Source organism: Ambystoma mexicanum, chromosome 9 (assembly GCF_040938575.1).
Source record: "Ambystoma mexicanum isolate Mex_15411 chromosome 9, UKY_AmexF1_1, whole genome shotgun sequence".
NCBI classification, from domain to species: Eukaryota; Metazoa; Chordata; class Amphibia; order Caudata; family Ambystomatidae; genus Ambystoma; species Ambystoma mexicanum.
Genome location: NC_090931.1, coordinates 508,820,105 through 508,846,353, shown reverse-complemented (window position 1 = coordinate 508,846,353; position 26,249 = coordinate 508,820,105).

Here is a 26,249-nt window from a genome sequence, read left to right as displayed (position 1 = left end):
CATGCTATATGAAGGGTCTCAGGATTGGAATGGGAAGTAGTTGGATATCACAATTCATGCTATAGGAAGGGTCTCAGGTTTGGTATAAGCATTGAGATATCCCATCTCATGCTATAGGAAGGGTCTCAGGATTGGAATCGGAAGGAGTTGTATATGACATCTCATGCCATAGGAAGGGTCACAGGTTTGGTATAAGCATTGAGATATAACATCTCTGCTATAGGAAGGGTCTAAGGTTTGGAAGGGGAAGGATTTGGATATCACATCTCATGTTATAGGACCGTCTCAGGTTTGGTATTAGAAGCATTGAAATATCAAGTCTCATGGTATAGGACGGGTCTCAGAATTGGAATGGGAAGGAGTTGGATATCAAATCTCAAGCTATAGGAAGGGTCTCAGGATTGGAATGGGAAGGAGTTTGATATCACATCTCATGCCATGGTATGGGTCTCAGGTTTTGTAGAGGCATTGGGATATCACATCTCATGCTATCGGAAGGGTATCAGGATTGGATTTGGAAGGAGTTGGATATCCCATCTCATGCTATAGGAAGGGTCTAAGGTTGGAATGGGAAGGAGTTGGATATCACATCTCATTTTATAGGAAGGGTCTCAGGATTGGAATGGGAAGGACTTGGATATAACATCTCATTCTATAGGAAGGCTCTCAGGTTTGGAAGGGGAAGGAGTTGGATATCACATTTCATGTTAGAGGTAGGATCTCAGGTTTGGTATTAGAGGCATTGAGATATCACATCTCATGCTATCAGAAGGGTCTCAGGATTGGAATGGGAAGGAGTTGGATATCACATCTCATGCTAAAGGGAGGGTCTAAGGTTTGGAAGGGGAAGGATTTGGATATCACATCTCATGTTATAGGAAGGATCTCAGGTTTGGTATTAGAAGCATTGAGATATCACATCTCATGCTATCGGAAGGGTCTCAGGTTTGGTATAAGCATTGAGATATTACATCTCTGCTATCGGAAGGGTCTCAGGATTGGAATGGGAAGGACTTGGATATTACAATTCATGTTATAGGAAAGGTCTCAGGTTTGGTATTAAAAGCATTGAGATATCACATCTCATGCTTTAGGAAGGGTTTCAGGATTGGAATGGGAAGCACTTGGATATCACATCTCATGTTATTGGAAGGGTCTCAGGTTTGGTATTAGAAGCATTGAGATATCACATCTCAGGCTATAGGAAGGGTCTCAGGAATGGCATGGGAATGACTTGGATATCACATCTCATGATAAAGGAAGGGTCTAAGGTTTGGAAGGGGAAGGATTTGGATATCACATCTCATGTTATTGGACCGGTCTCAGGTTTGGTATTAGAAGCATTGAGATATCAAGTCTCATGGTATAGGACGGGAGTTTGATATCACATCTCATGCCATGGTATGGGTTTCAGGTTTTGTAGAAGCATTGGGATATCACATATCATGGAAGGGTATCAGGATTGGATTTGGAAGGAGTTGGATATCCCATCTCATGCTATAGGAAGGGTCTCAGGTTGGAATGGGAAGGAGTTGGATATCACATCTCATGCTATAGGAAGGGTCTCAGAATTGGAATGGGAAGGAGTTGGATATCACATCTGATGCTAAAGGAAGGGTGTCAGTTTTGGTAGAAGCATTGAGATATCACATCTCATGCTATAGGAAGGGTCTCAGGATTGGAATGGGAAGGAGTTGGATATCACATCTCATGCTAAAGGGAGGGTCTCAGGTTTGGAAGGGGAAGGATTTGGATATCACATCTCATGTTATAGGAAGGATCTCAGGTTTGGTTTTAGAAGCATTGAGATATCACATCTCATGCTATAGGAAGGGTCTCAGGATTGGAATGGGAAGGAGTTGGATATCGCATCTCATGTTATAGGAAGGATCTCAGGTTTGGTATTAGAAGCATTGAGATATCACATCTCATGCTATAGGAAGGGTCTCAGGATTGGAATGGGAAGGAGTTGGATATTACATCTGATGCTAAAGGAAGGGTCTCAGTTTTGGTAGAAGCATTGAGATATCACATCTCATGCTAAAGGAAGGGTCTCAGGTTTGATAGAAGCAAAGGTTTGGAATGGGAAGGAGTTGGATATCACGTCTCATGTTATAGGAAGGATCTCAGGTTTGGTATTAGAAGCATTGAGATATCACATCTCATGCTATATGAAGGGTCTCAGGATTGGAATGGGAAGGAGTTGGATATCACATCTCATGCTATAGGAAGGGTCTCAGGTTTGGTATATGCATTGAGATATCCCATCACATGCTATAGGAAGGGTCTCAGGATTGGAATCGGAAGGAGTTGTATATGACATCTCATGCCATAGGAAGGGTCACAGGTTTGGTATAAGCATTGAGATATCACATCTCTGCTATAGGAAGGGTCTCAGGTTTGGAAGGGGAAGGATTTGGATATCACATCTCATGTTATAGGACCGGTCTCAGGTTTGGTATTAGAAGCATTGAAATATCAAGACTCATGGTATAGGACGGGTCTCAGAATTGGAATGGGAAGGACTTGGATATAACATCTCATTCTATAGGAAGGCTCTCAGGGTTGGAAGGGGAAGGAGTTGGATATCACATTTCATGTTAGAGGTAGGATCTCAGGTTTGGTATTAGAGGCATTGAGATGTCACATCTCATGCTATCAGAAGGGTCTCAGGATTGGAATGGGAAGGAGTTGGATATCACATCTCATGCTAAAGGGAGGGGCTAAGGTTTGGAAGGGGAAGGATTTGGATATCACATCTCATGTTATAGGAAGGGTCTCAGGTTTGGTATAAGCATTGAGATATCACATCTCTGCTATCGGAAGGGTCTCAGGATTGGAATGGGAAGGACTTGGATATTACAATTCATGTTATAGGAAAGGTCTCAGGTTTGGTATTAGAAGCATTGAGATATCACATCTCATGCTATAGGAAGGGTCTCAGGATTGGAATGGGAAGGAGTTGGATATCGCATCTCATGTTATAGGAAGGATCTCAGGTTTGGTATTAGAAGCATTGAGATATCACATCTCATGCTATAGGAAGGGTCTCAGGATTGGAATGGGAAGGAGTTGGATATCACATCTGATGCTAAAGGAAGGGTCTCAGTTTTGGTAGAAGCATTGAGATATCACATCTCATGCTATAGGAAGGGTCTCAGGATTGGAATGGGAAGGAGTTGGATATCACATCTCATGCTATAGGAAGGGTCTCAGGTTTGGTATAAGCATTGAGATATCACTTCTCATGCTATAGGAAGGGTCTCAGGATTGGAATGGGAAGGACTTGGATATCACATCTCATGCTATAGGGAGGCTCTCAGGTTTGGGAAGGGAAGGATTTGGATTTCACATCTCATGTTATAGGATGGTTCTCATGTTTGGTTTTAGAAGCATTGAGATATCTCATCTCATGCTATCGGAAGGGTCTCAGGTTTGGAATGGGAAGGAGTTGGATATCACATCTCATGCCATAGGAAGGGTCATCAGGTTTGGTATAAGCATTGAGATATCACATCTCTGCTATCGGAAGGGTCTCAGGATAGGAATGGGAAGGACTTAGATATCACATCTCATAATATAGGGAGGGTCTCAGTTTTGATATTAGAAGCATTGGGATATCACATCTCATGCTATCGGAAGGGTATCAGGATTGGATTTGGAAGGAGTTGGATATCCCATCTCATGCTATAGGAAGGGTCTAAGGTTGGAATGGGAAGGAGTTGGATATCACATCTCATGTTATAGGAAGGGTCTCAGGATTGGAATGGGAAGGACTTGGATATAACATCTCATTCTATAGGAAGGCTCTCAGGGTTGGAAGGGGAAGGAGTTGGATATCACATTTCATGTTAGAGGTAGGATCTCAGGTTTGGTATTAGAGGCATTGAGATGTCACATCTCATGCTATCAGAAGGGTCTCAGGATTGGAATGGGAAGGAGTTGGATATCACATCTCATGCTAAAGGGAGGGTCTAAGGTTTGGAAGGGGAAGGATTTGGATATCACATCTCATGTTATAGGAAGGGTCTCAGGTTTGGTATAAGCATTGAGATATCACATCTCTGCTATCGGAAGGGTCTCAGGATTGGAATGGGAAGGACTTGGATATTACAATTCATGTTATAGGAAAGGTCTCAGGTTTGGTATTAGAAGCATTGAGATATCACATCTCATGCTTTAGGAAGGGTTTCAGGATTGGAATGGGAAGGACTTGGATATCACATCTCATGTTATTGGAAGGGTCTCAGGTTTGGTATTAGAAGCATTGAGATATCACATCTCAGGCTATAGGAAGGGTCTCAGGAATGGCATGGGAAGGACTTGGATATCACATCTCATGGTAAAGGAAGGGTCTAAGGTTTGGAAGGGGAAGGATTTGGATATCACATCTCATGTTATTGGACCGGTCTCAGGTTTGGTATTAGAAGCATTGAGATATCAAGTCTCATGGTATAGGACGGGAGTTTGATATCACATCTCATGCCATGGTATGGGTCTCAGGTTTTGTAGAAGCATTGGGATATCACATCTCATGGAAGGGTATCAGGATTGGATTTGGAAGGAGTTGGATATCCCATCTCATGCTATAGGAAGGGTCTCAGGTTGGAATGGGAAGGAGTTGGACATCACATCTCATGCTATAGGAAGGGTCTCAGGATTGGAATGGGAAGGAGTTGGATATCACATCTGATGCTAAAGGTAGGGTGTCAGTTTTGGTAGAAGCATTGAGATATCACATCTCATGCTATAGGAAGGGTCTCAGGATTGGAATGGGAAGGAGTTGGATATCACATCTCATGCTAAAGGGAGGGTCTCAGGTTTGGAAGGGGAAGGATTTGGATATCACATCTCATGTTATAGGAAGGATCTCATGTTTGGTTTTAGAAGCATTGAGATATCACATCTCATACTATAGGAAGGGTCTCAGGATTGGAATGGGAAGGAGTTGGATATCGCATCTCATGTTATAGGAAGGATCTCAGGTTTGGTATTAGAAGCATTGAGATATCACATCTCATGCTATAGGAAGGGTCTCAGGATTGGAATGGGAAGGATTTGGATATCACATCTGATGCTAAAGGAAGGGTCTCAGTTTTGGTAGAAGCATTGAGATATCACATCTCATGCTATAGGAAGGGTCTCAGGATTGGAATGGGAAGGAGTTGGATATCACATCTCATGCTATAGGAAGGGTCTCAGGTTTGGTATAAGCATTGAGATATCACTTCTCATGCTATAGGAAGGGTCTCAGGATTGGAATGGGAAGGACTTGGATATCACATCTCATGCTATAGGGAGGCTCTCAGGTTTGGGAAGGGAAGGATTTGGATTTCACATCTCATGTTATAGGATGGTTCTCATGTTTGGTTTTAGAAGCATTGAGATATCTCATCTCATGCTATCGGAAGGGTCTCAGGTTTGGAATGGGAAGGAGTTGGATATCACATCTCATGCCATAGGAAGGGTCATCAGGTTTGGTATAAGCATTGAGATATCACATCTCTGCTATCGGAAGGGTCTCAGGATAGGAATGGGAAGGACTTAGATATCACATCTCATACTATAGGGACGGTCTCAGTTTTGATATTAGAAGCATTGAGATATCATATCTCATGCTATCAGAAGAGTCTCAGGATTGGAATGGGATGGAGTTGGATATCACATCTCAAGCTATCTCAGGATTGGAATGGGAAGGAGTTTGATATCACATCTCAAGCTATAGGAATGGTCTCAGGTTTGGAAGGGGAAGGATTAGGATCTCACATCTCATGTTTTAGGACGGGTCTCAGGTTTGGTATTAGAAGCATTGAGATATCACATCTCATGCTATCGGAAGAGTCTCAGTATTGGAATGGGAAGGAGTTGGATATATCTCTTGTTATACGGAGGGTCTCAGGTTTGGCATTAGAAGCACTGAGAAATCAAATCACATCCTTTAGGAAGGGACTCGAGTTTGCTATTTTAAGGAGTGAGATAGTAAATCTCATCCTATCGGAAGGGTCTCGGGTTTGGTATTGGAAGAAATGAGATTACAAATCTCAGGCTGTGGGAATGGTCTCGGGTTTGGTATTGGAAGGGGTGAGAAATCACATTTCATGCTACAGGAAGGGTCACAGGTTTGGAATGGGAAGGAGTTGGATATCACATATACTACGGGAAGGGCCTCAGGTTTGCTATTAGAAGCATAGAGATATCACATCTCATGTTATAGGAATAGTCTCAGGATTGGAATGGGAAGGAGTTGGATATCACATCTCATGCTATAGGGAGGGTCTCAGTTTTGATATTAGAAGCATTGAGATATCACATATGCTATTGGAAGGGTCTCAGTATTGGAATTGGAAGGAGTTGGATATCACATCTCATGCTATAGGGAGGTTCTCAGGTTTGATATTAGAAGCATTGAGATATCACATCTCATGCTATCAGAAGGGTCTCAGGATTGGAATGGGAAGGAGTTGGATATCACATCTCATGCTAAAGGAAAGGTGTCAGGTTTGGAAGGGGAAGGATTTGGATCTCACATCTCATGTTTTAGGACGTGTCTCAGGTTTGGTATTAGAAGCATTGAGATATCACATCTCAAGCTATAAGAAGGGTCTCAGATTTGGGAAGGGAAGGATTTGGATTTCACATCTCATGTTATAGGATGGTTCTCATGTTTGGTTTTAGAAGCATTGAGATATCACATATGCTATAGGAAGGGTCTCAGGATTGGAATGTGAAGGATTTGGATATCACATCTCATGCTAAAGGAAGAGTCTCAGGTTTAATAGACGCATTGAGATATCACATCTCATGCTATAGGAAGGGTCTCAGGATTGGAATGGGAAGGAGTTGGATATCATATCTCATGCCATAGGAAGGGTCTCAGGTTTGGTATAAGCATTGAGATATCACATCTCTGCTATTGGAAGGGTCTCAGGATTGGATTGGGAAGGAGTTGGATATCCCTTCTCATGCTATAGGAAGGATCGCAGGTTGGAATGGGAAGGAGTTGGATATCACATCTCATGCTAAAGGAAGGGTCTCAGGTTTGGAAGGGGAAGGATTTGGATATCATATCTCATGCTATATGACTGGTCCCATGTTTGGTATTAGAAGCATTGAGATATCACATCTCATGCTACAGGAAGAGTCTCAGGATTGGAATGGGAAGGAGTTGGATATCACATCTCATGCTAAAGGAAGGGTCTCAGGTTTGGAAGGGGAAGGATTTGGATATCATATCTCATGCTATATGACTGGTCCCATGTTTGGTATTAGAAGCATTGAGATATCACATCTCATGCTACAGGAAGAGTCTCAGGATTGGAATGGGAAGGAGTTGGATATCACATCTCATGCCATAGGAAGGGTCATCAGGTTTGGTATAAGCATTGAGATATCACATCTCTGCTCTCGGAAGGGTCTCAGGATAGGAATGGGAAGGAGTTGGATATCACATCTCAAGCTATCTCAGGATTGGAATGGGAAGAAGTTTGATATCACATCTCAAGCTATAGGAACGGTCTCAGGATTGGAAACGGAAGGATCTGGATTTCACATCTAATGTTATAGGATGGTTCTCATGTTTGGTTTTAGAAGCATTGAGATATCACATATGCTATCGGAAGGGTCTCAGGTTTGGAAAGGGAAGGATTTGGATTTCACATGTTATAGGATGGTTGTCAGGTTTGGTTTTAGAAGCATTAAGATATAAAATCTCATGCTATAGGAAGGGTCTCGGGTTTGGAATGGGAAGGAGTTGGATATCACATCTCATGCTAAAGGAAAGGTCTCAGGTTTGGAAGGGGAAGGATTTGTATCTCACATCTCATGTTTTAGGACGGGTCTCAGGTTTCGTATTAGAAGCATTGAGATATCACATCTCTGCTATCGGAAGGGTCTCAGGATTGGATTGGGAAGGAGTTGGATATCCCTTCTCATGCTATAGGAAGGATCTCAGGTTGGAATGGGAAGGAGTTGGATATCACATCTCATGTTATAGGAAGTGTCTCAAGATTGGAATGGGAAGGATTTGGATATTACATCTCTTGCTATAGGAAGGGTCTCGAGTTTTTTATTAGAAACATTGAGATATCACATCTCATGCTATAGGAAGGGTTTGAGGATTGGAATGGGAAGGATTTGGATATCACATCTCATGCTAAAGGAAGGGTCTCAGGTTTGGAAGGGGAAGGATTTGGATATCATATCTCATGTTATAGGACGGGTCCCAGGTTTGGTATTAGCAGCATTGAGATATCACATCTCATGGTATAGGAAGGGTCTCAGGATTGGAATGGGAACGAGTTGGATATCCCTTCTCATGCTATAGGAAGGGTCTCAGGTTGGAATGGGAAAGAGTTGGATATCACATCTCACTATAGGAATGGTCTCAGGATTTGACTGGGAAGGATTTGGATATCACATCTCTTGCTATAGGAAGGTCTCAGGTTTTTTATTAGAAACATTGAGATATCACATCTCATGCTATAGGAAGGGTTTCAGGATTGGAATGGGAAGGATTTGGATATCACATCTCATGCTAAAGGAAGGGTCTCAGGTTTGGAAGGGGAAGGATTTGGATATCACATCTCATGCTATAGGAAGAGTCTCAGGATTGGAATGGGAAGGAGTTGGATATCACTTCTCATGTTATAGGAAGGAACTCAGGATTGAAATGGGAAGGAGTTGGATATCACATCTCATGCAATAGGAAGGGTCATCAGGTTTGGTATAAGCATTGAAATATCACATCTCTGCTATCGGAAGGGTCTCAGGATAGGAATGGGAAGGACTTAGATATCACATCTCATACTATAGGGAGGGTCTCAGTTTTGATATTAGAAGCATTGAGATATCATATCTCATGCTATCGGAAGGGTCTCAGGATTGGAATGGGATGGAGTTGGATATCACATCTCAAGCTATCTCAGGATTGGAATGGGAAGGAGTTTGATATCACATCTCAAGCTATAGGAAAGGTCTCAGGTTTGGAAGGGGAAGGATTAGGATCTCACATCTCATGTTTTAGGACGGGTCTCAGGTTTGGTATTAGAAGCATTGAGATATCACATCTCATGATATAGGAAGGGTCTCAGGATTGGAATCGGAAGGAGTTGGATATCACATCTCAAGCTATCTCAGGATTGGAATGGGAAGGAGTTTGATATCACACCTCAAGCTATAGGAAGGGTCTCAGGTTTGGAAAGGGAAGGATCTGGATTTCACATCTCATGTTATAGGATGGTTCTCATGTTTGGTTTTCGAAGCATTGAGATATCACATCTCATGCTATCGGAAGGGTCTCAGGTTTAGAAAGGGAAGGATTTGGATTTCACATGTTATAGGATGGTTCTCAGGTTTGGTTTTAGAAGCATTAAGATATAACATCTCATGCTATAGGAAGGGCCTCAGGTTTGGAATGGGAAGGAATTGGATATGACATCTCATGTTAAAGGAAAGGTCTCAGGTTTGGAAGGGGAAGGATTTGGATCTCACATCTCATGTTTTAGGACGGGTCTCAGGTTTGGTATTAGAAGCATTGAGATATCACATCTCAAGGTATAGGAAGGATCTCAGGATTGGAATGGGAAGGAGTTGGATATCACATTGAATGGGAAGGAGTTTGATATCACATCTGAAGCTATAGGAAGGGTCTCAGGTTTGGAAAGGGAATGATTTGGATTTCACATCTCATGTTATAGGATGGTTCTCATGTTTGGTTTTAGAAGCATTGAGCTATCACATCTCATGCTATAGGAAGAGTCTCAGGATTGGAATGGGAAGGAGTTGGATATCACATCTCATGCTAAAGGAAGGGTCTCAGGTTTGATAGAAGCAAAGGTTTGGAATGGGAAGGAGTTGGATATCACGTCTCATGTTATAGGAAGGGTCTCAGTATAGGAATGGGAAGGAGTTGGATATCACATCTCATGCTAAAGGAAGGGTCTCAGGTTTGATAGAAGCAAAGGTTTGGAATGGGAAGGAGTTGGATATCACGTCTCATGTTATAGGAAGGATCTCAGGTTTGGTATTAGAAGCATTGAGATATCACATCTCATGCTATATGAAGGGTCTCAGGATTGGAATGGGAAGGAGTTGGATATCACATCTCATGCTATAGGAAGGGTCTCAGGTTTGGTATATGCATTGAGATATCCCATCACATGCTATAGGAAGGGTCTCAGGATTGGAATGGGAAGGAGTTGTATATGACATCTCATGCCATAGGAAGGGTCACAGGTTTGGTATAAGCATTGAGATATCACATCTCTGCTATAGGAAGGGTCTCAGGTTTGGAAGGGGAAGGATTTGGATATCACATCTCATGTTATAGGACCGGTCTCAGGTGTGGTATTAGAAGCATTGAAATATCAAGTCTAATGGTATAGGACGGGTCTCAGAATTGGAATGGGAAGGAGTTGGATATCACATCTCAAGCTATAGGAAGCGTCTCATGATTGGAATGGGAAGGAGTTTGATATCACATCTCATGCCATGGTATGGGTCTGAGGTTTTGTAGAGGCATTGGGATATCACATCTCATGCTATCGGAAGGGTATCAGGATTGGATTTGGAAGGAGTTGGATATCCCATCTCATGCTATAGGAAGGGTCTAAGGTTGGAATGGGAAGGAGTTGGATATCACATCTCATGTTATAGGAAGGGTCTCAGGATTGGAATGGGAAGGACTTGGATATAACATCTCATTCTATAGGAAGGCTCTCAGGGTTGGAAGGGGAAGGAGTTGGATATCACATTTCATGTTAGATGTAGGATCTCAGGTTTGGTATTAGAGGCATTGAGATGTCACATCTCATGCTATCAGAAGGGTCTCAGGATTGGAATGGGAAGGAGTTGGATATCACATCTCATGCTAAAGGGAGGGTCTAAGGTTTGGAAGGGGAAGGATTTGGATATCACATCTCATGTTATAGGAAGGGTCTCAGGTTTGGTATAAGCATTGAGATATCACATCTCTGCTATCGGAAGGGTCTCAGGATTGGAATGGGAAGGACTTGGATATTACAATTCATGTTATAGGAAAGGTCTCAGGTTTGGTATTAGAAGCATTGAGATATCACATCTCATGCTTTAGGAAGGGTTTCAGGATTGGAATGGGAAGGACTTGGTTATCACATCTCATGTTATTGGAAGGGTCTCAGGTTTGGTATTAGAAGCATTGAGATATCACATCTCAGGCTATAGGAAGGGTCTCAGGAATGGCATGGGAATGACTTGGATATCACATCTCATGATAAAGGAAGGGTCTAAGGTTTGGAAGGGGAAGGATTTGGATATCACATCTCATGTTATTGGACCGGTCTCAGGTTTGGTATTAGAAGCATTGAGATATCAAGTCTCATGGTATAGGACGGGAGTTTGATATCACATCTCATGCCATGGTATGGGTCTCAGGTTTTGTAGAAGCATTGGGATATCACATCTCATGGAAGGGTATCAGGATTGGATTTGGAAGGAGTTGGATATCCCATCTCATGCTATAGGAAGGGTCTCAGGTTGGAATGGGAAGGAGTTGGATATCACATCTCATGCTATAGGAAGGGTCTCAGGATTGGAATGGGAAGGAGTTGGATATCACATCTGATGGTAAAGGAAGGGTGTCAGTTTTGGTAGAAGCATTGAGATATCACATCTCATGCTATAGGAAGGGTCTCAGGATTGGAATGGGAAGGAGTTGGATATCACATCTCATGCTAAAGGGAGGGTCTCAGGTTTGGAAGGGGAAGGATTTGGATATCACATCTCATGTTATAGGAAGGATCTCAGGTTTGGTTTTAGAAGCATTGAGATATCACATCTCATGCTATAGGAAGGGTCTCAGGATTGGAATGGGAAGGAGTTGGATATTGCATCTCATGTTATAGGAAGGATCTCAGGTTTGGTATTAGAAGCATTGAGATATAACATCTCATGCTATAGGAAGGGTCTCAGGATTGGAATGGGAAGGAGTTGGATATCACATCTGATGCTAAAGGAAGGGTCTCAGTTTTGGTAGAAGCATTGAGATATCACATCTCATGCTATAGGAAGGGTCTCAGGATTGGAATGGGAAGGAGTTGGATATCACATCTCATGCTAAAGGAAGGGTCTCAGGTTTGATAGAAGCAAAGGTTTGGAATGGGAAGGAGTTGGATATCACGTCTCATGTTATAGGAAGGATCTCAGGTTTGGTATTAGAAGCATTGAGATATCACATCTCATGCTATATGAAGGGTCTCAGGATTGGAATGGGAAGGAGTTGGATATCACATCTCATGCTATAGGAAGGGTCTCAGGTTTGGTATATGCATTGAGATATCCCATCACATGCTATAGGAAGGGTCTCAGGATTGGAATCGGAAGGAGTTGTATATGACATCTCATGCCATAGGAAGGGTCACAGGTTTGGTATATGCATTGAGATATCACATCTCTGCTATAGGAAGGGTCTCAGGTTTGGAAGGGGAAGGATTTGGATATCACATCTCATGTTATAGGACCGGTCTCAGGTTTGGTATTAGAAGCATTGAAATATCAAGTCTCATGGTATAGGACGGGTCTCAGAATTGGAATGGGAAGGAGTTGGATATCACATCTCAAGCTATAGGAAGCGTCTCATGATTGGAATGGGAAGGAGTTTGATATCACATCTCATGCCATGGTATGGGTCTGAGGTTTTGTAGAGGCATTGGGATATCACATCTCATGCTATCGGAAGGGTATCAGGATTGGATTTGGAAGGAGTTGGATATCCCATCTCATGCTATAGGAAGGGTCTAAGGTTGGAATGGGAAGGAGTTGGATATCACATCTCATGTTATAGGAAGGGTCTCAGGATTGGAATGGGAAGGACTTGGATATAACATCTCATTCTATAGGAAGGCTCTCAGGGTTGGAAGGGGAAGGAGTTGGATATCACATTTCATGTTAGAGGTAGGATCTCAGGTTTGGTATTAGAGGCATTGAGATGTCACATCTCATGCTATCAGAAGGGCCTCAGGATTGGAATGGGAAGGAGTTGGATATCACATCTCATGCTAAAGGGAGGGTCTAAGGTTTGGAAGGGGAAGGATTTGGATATCACATCTCATGTTATAGGAAGGGTCTCAGGTTTGGTATAAGCATTGAGATATCACATCTCTGCTATCGGAAGGGTCTCAGGATTGGAATGGGAAGGACTTGGATATTACAATTCATGTTATAGGAAAGGTCTCAGGTTTGGTATTAGAAGCATTGAGATATCACATCTCATGCTTTAGGAAGGGTTTCAGGATTGGAATGGGAAGGACTTGGATATCACATCTCATGTTATTGGAAGGGTCTCAGGTTTGGTATTAGAAGCATTGAGATATCACATCTCAGGCTATCGGAAGGGTCTCAGGAATGGCATGGGAAGGACTTGGATATCACATCTCATGATAAAGGAAGGGTCTAAGGTTTGGAAGGGGAAGGATTTGGATATCACATCTCATGTTATTGGACCGGTCTCAGGTTTGGTATTAGAAGCATTGAGATATCAAGTCTCATGGTATAGGACGGGAGTTTGATATCACATCTCATGCCATGGTATGGGTCTCAGGTTTTGTAGAAGCATTGGGATATCACATCTCATGGAAGGGTATCAGGATTGGATTTGGAAGGAGTTGGATATCCCATCTCATGCTATAGGAAGGGTCTCAGGTTGGAATGGGAAGGAGTTGGATATCACATCTCATGCTATAGGAAGGGTCTCAGGATTGGAATGGGAAGGAGTTGGATATCACATCTGATGGTAAAGGAAGGGTGTCAGTTTTGGTAGAAGCATTGAGATATCACATCTCATGCTATAGGAAGGGTCTCAGGATTGGAATGGGAAGGAGTTGGATATCACATCTCATGCTAAAGGGAGGGTCTCAGGTTTGGAAGGGGAAGGATTTGGATATCACATCTCATGTTATAGGAAGGATCTCAGGTTTGGTTTTAGAAGCATTGAGATATCACATCTCATGCTATAGGAAGGGTCTCAGGATTGGAATGGGAAGGAGTTGGATATTGCATCTCATGTTATAGGAAGGATCTCAGGTTTGGTATTAGAAGCATTGAGATATAACATCTCATGCTATAGGAAGGGTCTCAGGATTGGAATGGGAAGGAGTTGGATATCACATCTGATGCTAAAGGAAGGGTCTCAGTTTTGGTAGAAGCATTGAGATATCACATCTCATGCTATAGGAAGGGTCTCAGGATTGGAATGGGAAGGAGTTGGATATCACATCTCATGCTAAAGGAAGGGTCTCAGGTTTGATAGAAGCAAAGGTTTGGAATGGGAAGGAGTTGGATATCACGTCTCATGTTATAGGAAGGATCTCAGGTTTGGTATTAGAAGCATTGAGATATCACATCTCATGCTATATGAAGGGTCTCAGGATTGGAATGGGAAGGAGTTGGATATCACATCTCATGCTATAGGAAGGGTCTCAGGTTTGGTATATGCATTGAGATATCCCATCACATGCTATAGGAAGGGTCTCAGGATTGGAATCGGAAGGAGTTGTATATGACATCTCATGCCATAGGAAGGGTCACAGGTTTGGTATATGCATTGAGATATCACATCTCTGCTATAGGAAGGGTCTCAGGTTTGGAAGGGGAAGGATTTGGATATCACATCTCATGTTATAGGACCGGTCTCAGGTTTGGTATTAGAAGCATTGAAATATCAAGTCTCATGGTATAGGACGGGTCTCAGAATTGGAATGGGAAGGAGTTGGATATCACATCTCAAGCTATAGGAAGCGTCTCATGATTGGAATGGGAAGGAGTTTGATATCACATCTCATGCCATGGTATGGGTCTGAGGTTTTGTAGAGGCATTGGGATATCACATCTCATGCTATCGGAAGGGTATCAGGATTGGATTTGGAAGGAGTTGGATATCCCATCTCATGCTATAGGAAGGGTCTAAGGTTGGAATGGGAAGGAGTTGGATATCACATCTCATGTTATAGGAAGGGTCTCAGGATTGGAATGGGAAGGACTTGGATATAACATCTCATTCTATAGGAAGGCTCTCAGGGTTGGAAGGGGAAGGAGTTGGATATCACATTTCATGTTAGAGGTAGGATCTCAGGTTTGGTATTAGAGGCATTGAGATGTCACATCTCATGCTATCAGAAGGGCCTCAGGATTGGAATGGGAAGGAGTTGGATATCACATCTCATGCTAAAGGGAGGGTCTAAGGTTTGGAAGGGGAAGGATTTGGATATCACATCTCATGTTATAGGAAGGGTCTCAGGTTTGGTATAAGCATTGAGATATCACATCTCTGCTATCGGAAGGGTCTCAGGATTGGAATGGGAAGGACTTGGATATTACAATTCATGTTATAGGAAAGGTCTCAGGTTTGGTATTAGAAGCATTGAGATATCACATCTCATGCTTTAGGAAGGGTTTCAGGATTGGAATGGGAAGGACTTGGATATCACATCTCATGTTATTGGAAGGGTCTCAGGTTTGGTATTAGAAGCATTGAGATATCACATCTCAGGCTATCGGAAGGGTCTCAGGAATGGCATGGGAAGGACTTGGATATCACATCTCATGATAAAGGAAGGGTCTAAGGTTTGGAAGGGGAAGGATTTGGATATCACATCTCATGTTATTGGACCGGTCTCAGGTTTGGTATTAGAAGCATTGAGATATCAAGTCTCATGGTATAGGACGGGAGTTTGATATCACATCTCATGCCATGGTATGGGTCTCAGGTTTTGTAGAAGCATTGGGATATCACATCCCATGGAAGGGTATCAGGATTGGATTTGGAAGGAGTTGGATATCCCATCTCATGCTATAGGAAGGGTCTCAGGATTGGAATGGGAAGGAGTTGGATATCGCATCTCATGTTATAGGAAGGATCTCAGGTTTGGTATTAGAAGCATTGAGATATCACATCTCATGCTATAGGAAGGGTCTCAGGATTGGAATGGGAAGGAGTTGGATATCACATCTGATGCTAAAGGAAGGGTCTCAGTTTTGGTAGAAGCATTGAGATATCACATCTCATGCTATAGGAAGGGTCTCAGGATTGGAATGGGAAGGAGTTCGATATCACATCTCATGCTATAGGAAGGGTCTCAGGTTTGGTATAAGCATTGAGATATCACTTCTCATGCTATAGGAAGGGTCTCAGGATGGGAATGGGAAGGACTTGGATATCACATCTCATGCTATAGGGAGGCTCTCAGGTTTGGGAAGGGAAGGATTTGGATTTCACATCTCATGTTATAGGATGGTTCTCATGTTTGGTTTTAGAAGCATTGAGATATCTCATCTCATGCTATCGGAAGGGTCTCAGGTTTGGAATGGGAAGGAGTTGGATATCACATCTCATGCCATAGGAAGGGTCATCAGGTTTGGTATAAGCATTGAGATATCACATCTCTGCTATCGGAAGGGTCTCAGGATAGGAATGGGAAGGACTTAGATATCACATCTCATACTATAGGGAGGGTCTCAGTTTTGATATTAGAAGCATTGAGATATCATATCTCATGCTATCAGAAGAGTCTCAGGATTGGAATGGATGGAGTTGGATATCACATCTCAAGCTATCTCAGGATTGGAATGGGAAGGAGTTTGATATCACATCTCAAGCTATAGGAATGGTCTCAGGTTTGGAAGGGGAAGGATTAGGATCTCACATCTCATGTTTTAGGACGGGTCTCAGGTTTGGTATTAGAAGCATTGAGATATCACATCTCATGGTATAGGAAGGGTCTCAGGATTGGAATGGGAAGGAGTTTGATATCAAATCTCAAGCTATAGGAAGGGTCTCATGTTTGGAAAGGGAAGGATCTGGATTTCACATCTCATGTTAAAGGATAGTTCTCATGTTTGGTTTTCGAAGCATTGAGATATCACATCTCATGCTATCGGAAGGGTCTCAGGTTTAGAAAGGGAAGGATTTGGATTTCACATGTTATAGGATGGTTCTCAGGTTTGGTTTTAGAAGCATTAAGATATAACATCTCATGCTATAGGAAGGGACTCAGGTTTGGAATGGGAAGGAGTTGGATATCACTTCTCATGCTAAAGGAAAGGTCTCGGGTTTGGAAGGGGAAGGATTTGGATCTCACATCTCATGTTTTAGGACGGGTCTCAGGATTGGAATGGGAAGGAGTTGGATATCACATCTCATGCTAAAGGAAGGGTCTCAGGTTTGATAGAAGCAAAGGTTTGGAATGGGAAGGAGTTGGATATCACGTCTCATGTTATAGGAAGGGTCTCAGGATTGGAATGGGAAGGAGTTGGATATCACATCTCATGCTAAAGGAAGGGTCTCAGGTTTGATAGAAGCAAAGGTTTGGAATGGGAAGGAGTTTGATATCACACCTCATGTTATAGGAAGGATCTCAGGTTTGGTATTAGAAGCATTGAGATATCACATCTCATGCTATATGAAGGGTCTCAGGATTGGAATGGGAAGTAGTTGGATATCACAATTCATGCTATAGGAAGGGTCTCAGGTTTGGTATAAGCATTGAGATATCCCATCTCATGCTATAGGAAGGGTCTCAGGATTGGAATCGGAAGGAGTTGTATATGACATCTCATGCCATAGGAAGGGTCACAGGTTTGGTATAAGCATTGAGATATAACATCTCTGCTATAGGAAGGGTCTAAGGTTTGGAAGGGGAAGGATTTGGATATCACATCTCATGTTATAGGACCGTCTCAGGTTTGGTATTAGAAGCATTGAAATATCAAGTCTCATGGTATAGGACGGGTCTCAGAATTGGAATGGGAAGGAGTTGGATATCAAATCTCAAGCTATAGGAAGGGTCTCAGGATTGGAATGGGAAGGAGTTTGATATCACATCTCATGCCATGGTATGGGTCTCAGGTTTTGTAGAGGCATTGGGATATCACATCTCATGCTATCGGAAGGGTATCAGGATTGGATTTGGAAGGAGTTGGATATCCCATCTCATGCTATAGGAAGGGTCTAAGGTTGGAATGGGAAGGAGTTGGATATCACATCTCATTTTATAGGAAGGGTCTCAGGATTGGAATGGGAAGGACTTGGATATAACATCTCATTCTATAGGAAGGCTCTCAGGGTTGGAAGGGGAAGGAGTTGGATATCACATTTCATGTTAGAGGTAGGATCTCAGGTTTGGTATTAGAGGCATTGAGATATCACATCTCATGCTATCAGAAGGGTCTCAGGATTGGAATGGGAAGGAGTTGGATATCACATCTCATGCTAAAGGGAGGGTCTAAGGTTTGGAAGGGGAAGGATTTGGATATCACATCTCATGTTATAGGAAGGATCTCAGGTTTGGTATTAGAAGCATTGAGATATCACATCTCATGCTATCGGAAGGGTCTCAGGTTTGGTATAAGCATTGAGATATTACATCTCTGCTATCGGAAGGGTCTCAGGATTGGAATGGGAAGGACTTGGATATTACAATTCATGTTATAGGAAAGGTCTCAGGTTTGGTATTAGAAGCATTGAGATATCACATCTCATGCTTTAGGAAGGGTTTCAGGATTGGAATGGGAAGCACTTGGATATCACATCTCATGTTATTGGAAGGGTCTCAGGTTTGGTATTAGAAGCATTGAGATATCACATCTCAGGCTATAGGAAGGGTCTCAGGAATGGCATGGGAATGACTTGGATATCACATCTCATGATAAAGGAAGGGTCTAAGGTTTGGAAGGGGAAGGATTTGGATATCACATCTCATGTTATTGGACCGGTCTCAGGTTTGGTATTAGAAGCATTGAGATATCAAGTCTCATGGTATAGGACGGGAGTTTGATATCACATCTCATGCCATGGTATGGGTCTCAGGTTTTGTAGAAGCATTGGGATATCACATATCATGGAAGGGTATCAGGATTGGATTTGGAAGGAGTTGGATATCCCATCTCATGCTATAGGAAGGGTCTCAGGTTGGAATGGGAAGGAGTTGGATATCACATCTCATGCTATAGGAAGGGTCTCAGAATTGGAATGGGAAGGAGTTGGATATCACATCTGATGCTAAAGGAAGGGTGTCAGTTTTGGTAGAAGCATTGAGATATCACATCTCATGCTATATAGGAAGGGTCTCAGGATTGGAATGGGAAGGAGTTGGATATCACATCTCATGCTAAAGGGAGGGTCTCAGGTTTGGAAGGGGAAGGATTTGGATATCACATCTCATGTTATAGGAAGGATCTCAGGTTTGGTTTTAGAAGCATTGAGATATCACATCTCATGCTATAGGAAGGGTCTCAGGATTGGAATGGGAAGGAGTTGGATATCGCATCTCATGTTATAGGAAGGATCTCAGGTTTGGTATTAGAAGCATTGAGATATCACATCTCATGCTATAGGAAGGGTCTCAGGATTGGAATGGGAAGGAGTTGGATATCACATCTGATGCTAAAGGAAGGGTCTCAGTTTTGGTAGAAGCATTGAGATATCACATCTCATGCTATAGGAAGGGTCTCAGGATTGGAATGGGAATGAGTTGGATATCACATCTCATGCTAAAGGAAGGGTCTCAGGTTTGATAGAAGCAAAGGTTTGGAATGGGAAGGAGTTGGATATCACGTCTCATGTTATAGGAAGGATCTCAGGTTTGGTATTAGAAGCATTGAGATATCACATCTCATGCTATATGAAGGGTCTCAGGATTGGAATGGGAAGGAGTTGGATATCACATCTCATGCTATAGGAAGGGTCTCAGGTTTGGTATATGCATTGAGATATCCCATCACATGCTATAGGAAGGGTCTCAGGATTGGAATCGGAAGGAGTTGTATATGACATCTCATGCCATAGGAAGGGTCACAGGTTTGGTATAAGCATTGAGATATCACATCTCTGCTATAGGAAGGGTCTCAGGTTTGGAAGGGGAAGGATTTGGATATCACATCTCATGTTATAGGACCGGTCTCAGGTTTGGTATTAGAAGCATTGAAATATCAAGACTCATGGTATAGGACGGGTCTCAGAATTGGAATGGGAAGGAGTTGGATATCACATCTCATGCCATGGTATGGGTCTGAGGTTTTGTAGAGGCATTGGGATATCACATCTCATGCTATCGGAAGGGTATCAGGATTGGATTTGGAAGGAGTTGGATATCCCATCTCATGCTATAGGAAGGGTCTAAGGTTGGAATGGGAAGGAGTTGAATATCACATCTCATGTTATAGGAAGGGTCTCAGGATTGGAATGGGAAGGACTTGGATATAACATCTCATTCTATCGGAAGGGTCTCAGGTTTGGAATGGGAAGGAGTTGGATATCACATCTCATGCCATAGGAAGGGTCATCAGGTTTGGTATAAGCATTGAGATATCACATCTCTGCTATCGGAAGGGTCTCAGGATAGGAATGGGAAGGACTTAGATATCACATCTCATACTATAGGGAGGGTCTCAGTTTTGATATTAGAAGCATTGAGATATCATATCTCATGCTATCAGAAGAGTCTCAGGATTGGAATGGGATGGAGTTGGATATCACATCTCAAGCTATCTCAGGATTGGAATGGGAAGGAGTTTGATATCACATCTCAAGCTATAGGAATGGTCTCAGGTTTGGAAGGGGAAGGATTAGGATCTCACATCTCATGTTTTAGGACGGGTCTCAGGTTTGGTATTAGAAGCATTGAGATATCACATCTCATGGTATAGGAAGGGTCTCAGGATTGGAATGGGAAGGAGTTTGATATCAAATCTCAAGCTATAGGAAGGGTCTCATGTTTGGAAAGGGAAGGATCTGGATTTCACATCTCATGTTAAAGGATAGTTCTCATGTTTGGTTTTCGAAGCATTGAGATATCACATCTCATGCTATCGGAAGGGTCTCAGGTTTAGAAAGGGAAGGATTTGGATTTCACATGTTATAGGATGGTTCTCAGGTTTGGTTTTAGAAGCATTAAGATATAACATCTCATGCTATAGGAAGGGACTCAGGTTTGGAATGGGAAGGAGTTGGATATCACTTCTCATGCTAAAGGAAAGGTCTCGGGTTTGGAAGGGGAAGGATTTGGATCTCACATCTCATGTTTTAGGACGGGTCTCAGGATTGGAATGGGAAGGAGTTGGATATCACATCTCATGCTAAAGGAAGGGTCTCAGGTTTGATAGAAGCAAAGGTTTGGAATGGGAAGGAGTTGGATATCACGTCTCATGTTATAGGAAGGGTCTCAGGATTGGAATGGGAAGGAGTTGGATATCACATCTCATGCTAAAGGAAGGGTCTCAGGTTTGATAGAAGCAAAGGTTTGGAATGGGAAGGAGTTTGATATCACACCTCATGTTATAGGAAGGATCTCAGGTTTGGTATTAGAAGCATTGAGATATCACATCTCATGCTATATGAAGGGTCTCAGGATTGGAATGGGAAGTAGTTGGATATCACAATTCATGCTATAGGAAGGGTCTCAGGTTTGGTATAAGCATTGAGATATCCCATCTCATGCTATAGGAAGGGTCTCAGGATTGGAATCGGAAGGAGTTGTATATGACATCTCATGCCATAGGAAGGGTCACAGGTTTGGTATAAGCATTGAGATATAACATCTCTGCTATAGGAAGGGTCTAAGGTTTGGAAGGGGAAGGATTTGGATATCACATCTCATGTTATAGGACCGTCTCAGGTTTGGTATTAGAAGCATTGAAATATCAAGTCTCATGGTATAGGACGGGTCTCAGAATTGGAATGGGAAGGAGTTGGATATCAAATCTCAAGCTATAGGAAGGGTCTCAGGATTGGAATGGGAAGGAGTTTGATATCACATCTCATGCCATGGTATGGGTCTCAGGTTTTGTAGAGGCATTGGGATATCACATCTCATGCTATCGGAAGGGTATCAGGATTGGATTTGGAAGGAGTTGGATATCCCATCTCATGCTATAGGAAGGGTCTAAGGTTGGAATGGGAAGGAGTTGGATATCACATCTCATTTTATAGGAAGGGTCTCAGGATTGGAATGGGAAGGACTTGGATATAACATCTCATTCTATAGGAAGGCTCTCAGGTTTGGAAGGGGAAGGAGTTGGATATCACATTTCATGTTAGAGGTAGGATCTCAGGTTTGGTATTAGAGGCATTGAGATATCACATCTCATGCTATCAGAAGGGTCTCAGGATTGGAATGGGAAGGAGTTGGATATCACATCTCATGCTAAAGGGAGGGTCTAAGGTTTGGAAGGGGAAGGATTTGGATATCACATCTCATGTTATAGGAAGGATCTCAGGTTTGGTATTAGAAGCATTGAGATATCACATCTCATGCTATCGGAAGGGTCTCAGGTTTGGTATAAGCATTGAGATATTACATCTCTGCTATCGGAAGGGTCTCAGGATTGGAATGGGAAGGACTTGGATATTACAATTCATGTTATAGGAAAGGTCTCAGGTTTGGTATTAAAAGCATTGAGATATCACATCTCATGCTTTAGGAAGGGTTTCAGGATTGGAATGGGAAGCACTTGGATATCACATCTCATGTTATTGGAAGGGTCTCAGGTTTGGTATTAGAAGCATTGAGATATCACATCTCAGGCTATAGGAAGGGTCTCAGGAATGGCATGGGAATGACTTGGATATCACATCTCATGATAAAGGAAGGGTCTAAGGTTTGGAAGGGGAAGGATTTGGATATCACATCTCATGTTATTGGACCGGTCTCAGGTTTGGTATTAGAAGCATTGAGATATCAAGTCTCATGGTATAGGACGGGAGTTTGATATCACATCTCATGCCATGGTATGGGTTTCAGGTTTTGTAGAAGCATTGGGATATCACATATCATGGAAGGGTATCAGGATTGGATTTGGAAGGAGTTGGATATCCCATCTCATGCTATAGGAAGGGTCTCAGGTTGGAATGGGAAGGAGTTGGATATCACATCTCATGCTATAGGAAGGGTCTCAGAATTGGAATGGGAAGGAGTTGGATATCACATCTGATGCTAAAGGAAGGGTGTCAGTTTTGGTAGAAGCATTGAGATATCACATCTCATGCTATAGGAAGGGTCTCAGGATTGGAATGGGAAGGAGTTGGATATCACATCTCATGCTAAAGGGAGGGTCTCAGGTTTGGAAGGGGAAGGATTTGGATATCACATCTCATGTTATAGGAAGGATCTCAGGTTTGGTTTTAGAAGCATTGAGATATCACATCTCATGCTATAGGAAGGGTCTCAGGATTGGAATGGGAAGGAGTTGGATATCGCATCTCATGTTATAGGAAGGATCTCAGGTTTGGTATTAGAAGCATTGAGATATCACATCTCATGCTATAGGAAGGGTCTCAGGATTGGAATGGGAAGGAGTTGGATATTACATCTGATGCTAAAGGAAGGGTCTCAGTTTTGGTAGAAGCATTGAGATATCACATCTCATGCTAAAGGAAGGGTCTCAGGTTTGATAGAAGCAAAGGTTTGGAATGGGAAGGAGTTGGATATCACGTCTCATGTTATAGGAAGGATCTCAGGTTTGGTATTAGAAGCATTGAGATATCACATCTCATGCTATATGAAGGGTCTCAGGATTGGAATGGGAAGGAGTTGGATATCACATCTCATGCTATAGGAAGGGTCTCAGGTTTGGTATATGCATTGAGATATCCCATCACATGCTATAGGAAGGGTCTCAGGATTGGAATCGGAAGGAGTTGTATATGACATCTCATGCCATAGGAAGGGTCACAGGTTTGGTATAAGCATTGAGATATCACATCTCTGCTATAGGAAGGGTCTCAGGTTTGGAAGGGGAAGGATTTGGATATCACATCTCATGTTATAGGACCGGTCTCAGGTTTGGTATTAGAAGCATTGAAATATCAAGACTCATGGTATAGGACGGGTCTCAGAATTGGAATGGGAAGGACTTGGATATAACATCTCATTCTATAGGAAGGCTCTCAGGGTTGGAAGGGGAAGGAGTTGGATATCACATTTCATGTTAGAGGTAGGATCTCAGGTTTGGTATTAGAGGCATTGAGATGTCACATCTCATGCTATCAGAAGGGTCTCAGGATTGGAATGGGAAGGAGTTGGATATCACATCTCATGCTAAAGGGAGGGGCTAAGGTTTGGAAGGGGAAGGATTTGGATATCACATCTCATGTTATAGGAAGGGTCTCAGGTTTGGTATAAGCATTGAGATATCACATCTCTGCTATCGGAAGGGTCTCAGGATTGGAATGGGAAGGACTTGGATATTACAATTCATGTTATAGGAAAGGTCTCAGGTTTGGTATTAGAAGCATTGAGATATCACATCTCATGCTATAGGAAGGGTCTCAGGATTGGAATGGGAAGGAGTTGGATATCGCATCTCATGTTATAGGAAGGATCTCAGGTTTGGTATTAGAAGCATTGAGATATCACATCTCATGCTATAGGAAGGGTCTCAGGATTGGAATGGGAAGGAGTTGGATATCACATCTGATGCTAAAGGAAGGGTCTCAGTTTTGGTAGAAGCATTGAGATATCACATCTCATGCTATAGGAAGGGTCTCAGGATTGGAATGGGAAGGAGTTGGATATCACATCTCATGCTATAGGAAGGGTCTCAGGTTTGGTATAAGCATTGAGATATCACTTCTCATGCTATAGGAAGGGTCTCAGGATTGGAATGGGAAGGACTTGGATATCACATCTCATGCTATAGGGAGGCTCTCAGGTTTGGGAAGGGAAGGATTTGGATTTCACATCTCATGTTATAGGATGGTTCTCATGTTTGGTTTTAGAAGCATTGAGATATCTCATCTCATGCTATCGGAAGGGTCTCAGGTTTGGAATGGGAAGGAGTTGGATATCACATCTCATGCCATAGGAAGGGTCATCAGGTTTGGTATAAGCATTGAGATATCACATCTCTGCTATCGGAAGGGTCTCAGGATAGGAATGGGAAGGACTTAGATATCACATCTCATAATATAGGGAGGGTCTCAGTTTTGATATTAGAAGCATTGAGATATCATATCTCATGCTATCAGAAGGGTCTCAGGATTGGAATGGGATGGAGTTGGATATCACATCTCAAGCTATCTCAGTATTGGAATGGGAAGGAGTTTGATATCACATCTCAAGCTATAGGAATGGTCTCAGGTTTGGAAGGGGAAGGATTAGGATCTCACATCTCATGTTTTAGGACGGGTCTCAGGTTTGGTATTAGAAGCATTGAGATATCACATCTCATGGTATAGGAAGGGTCTCAGAATTGGAATGGGAAGGAGTTTGATATCAAATCTCAAGCTATAGGAAGGGTCTCATGTTTGGAAAGGGAAGGATCTGGATTTCACATCTCATGTTATAGGATGGTTCTCATGTTTGGTTTTCGAAGCATTGAGATATCACATCTCATGCTATCGGAAGGGTCTCAGGTTTAAAAATGGAAGGATTTGGATTTCACATGTTATAGGATGGTTCTCAGGTTTGGTTTTAGAAGCATTAAGATATAACATCTCATGCTATAGGAAGGGTCTCAGGTTTGGAATGGGAAGGAGTTGGATATCACTTCTCATGCTAAAGGAAAGGTCTTAGGTTTGGAAGGGGAAGGATTTGGATCTCACATCTCATGTTTTAGGACGGGTCTCAGGATTGGAATGGGAAGGAGTTGGATATCACATCTCATGCTAAAGGAAGGGTCTCAGGTTTGATAGAAGCAAAGGTTTGGAATGGGAAGGAGTTGGATATCACGTCTCATGTTATAGGAAGGGTCTCAGGATTGGAATGGGAAGGAGTTGGATATCACATCTCATGCTAAAGGAAGCGTCTCAGGTTTGATAGAAGCAAAGGTTTGGAATGGGAAGGAGTTTGATATCACACCTCATGTTATAGGAAGGATCTCAGGTTTGGTATTAGAAGCATTGAGATATCACATCTCAAGCTATATGAAGGGTCTCAGGATTGGAATGGGAAGTAGTTGGATATCACATCTCATGCTATAGGAAGGGTCTCAGGTTTGGTATAAGCATTGAGATATCCCATCTCATGCTATAGGAAGGGTCTCAGGATTGGAATCAGAAGGAGTTGTATATGACATCTCATGCCATAGGAAGGGTCACAGGTTTGGTATAAGCATTGAGATATAACATCTCTGCTATAGGAAGGGTCTAAGGTTTGGAAGGGGAAGGATTTGGATATCACATCTCATGTTATAGGACCGGTCTCAGGTTTGGTATTAGAAGCATTGAAATATCAATTCTCATGGTATAGGACGGGTCTCAGAATTGGAATGGGAAGGAGTTGGAT